Here is a 1,828-nt window from a genome sequence, read left to right as displayed (position 1 = left end):
ATAATATAATTTTTATTAATATAACATTACTACATTACATTATATTACTATATTGTATACTTATATATAATGTATTGTAACATTATATATAATACATTACCTATCTGGTACATTTTGTACCTAAATACCAAAAATTAATTTTTAAATCCGTTTTTGAATAATATTAATTTTCTTTTTATATAAAATTTTGTGTTTTTTCTCTATTTTATTAGTGCTTCTCGGTATTTTAAGTAAAAATATGACTTGTGATAATACCAAATATAGAAAAAAGAAAAATGTTATTATAAAAAAGATGACTTTTTTCTATATTCAACAATTTTTTTCAACTTAGGTCTTTGAATCAATATTTGGTTTATGTAATCATGCTACATGTAACACGATTATATGAACCAAATATTGATTTTATCTCCAATCTTGAAAAATGGACGATGTCTGAAAGAAAAGTAGACGTTGCTATGTAGTTTACATCCACTTTGTCAGAGGTCAGTAGTGCGCGGCAACATGCCGGACTTATACATTATAAACGTGAGTATTCGCATATCCGCATATCATCTATACTCCTTTCCCCATTCCTTACTCTGCCGCTGAGCTGAGATTATGGTCATTACGATTGTTATAGATTATAGCCCCTTCTAAGCTGTTGGAAATCTTGTAATATCGTATTTACGTATTTCCGCACTTCAAAATTTTATTATAAGACTAATACTTGTATTCATAGTCAGGCTTTATATTTAAGGCTTCCTTAAATTTATCTTAGATTTACTCTACGAATTATTGGCTGCTGAGCATCTAAATATAAATTTAAGGAAGCCTTAAGTACAAAGTCTGATTATGAATACAGGCATAAGAGACGAAAAGGATATAAAAAAACTGAAATATTATATATTAATGAAGGCAAAAAAATTTATAAAATGCCTTGTTGCGTTGCGGTAAAATGTATCAATAGATCAGAAAAAGATATTCGATTATTTAAATTTCTTGCGGATAATATTCGACTTGCTGTAAAATAAATACATGACTTGTGAACATAAACATCACTACACGTCCTCGCAGATGAGAAATTTCAAGCCTTTTCTTAAAATTGACATATTTGGCACTTTATGTAGAAATAACCTAATTATGTAGAAATAACCTAAACGCCAGACACTCTTCAGGTCTTACATTAATATTATGATAGATATTCAATTGATTTTGAGAGCAAAAATGGAATGAAAGGAGATACAAACTTTCAAGCAGCAATTACAAATCATAACTTGTAATGACTATAATCCATCACAGTTTAGTGATGAAATGGAGACAGAAAGGAGTGAGAATAAAAATAGTAGATGCGAATATCTACGTTTCTAGTGCTCTAGATTTTGAGCCGTCATGTCCTCTCTCTCAAGTTTCTCTCTCAGGTTTCTCTCTCCTCTCTCAGGCTTATATACTGTAACAGTATATTTCCTAGTTTTTCGTATGCAATAAGGTGAACACAAGAATTGTAACACTTACTTAGAATCGATTGTTCCACCTTTCGTAAATTTTATCTGTGAGGTAAATCTGATAATCCATGTATGTGATTGGGTAATCTTACTACTTATCCAGCAAGAATATAAAATTTGCTAAAAGATGGAACAATCCTTACAGATTTAAGTTTAGAGCCCTATACATGAGAGAAGCGACATTCATCCCTCACTATTACTTTTAGCATATGTTCAGCACCGCCATATTTAGCCCACTCCAGTTGACCACCTCCCAGTTGACTAATTCTCATGAAACTATTTATTTACTCCATTGTAAGAACTCTGTCTGGAGATTAAGTAATTAATGTTTTAATTTTTGTGTTTTC

This window comes from Atta colombica, unplaced genomic scaffold, assembly GCF_001594045.1.
Source record: "Atta colombica isolate Treedump-2 unplaced genomic scaffold, Acol1.0 scaffold7, whole genome shotgun sequence".
Taxonomy (NCBI): Eukaryota; Metazoa; Arthropoda; class Insecta; order Hymenoptera; family Formicidae; genus Atta; species Atta colombica.
Note: the sequence above shows the minus strand (reverse complement) of the source record.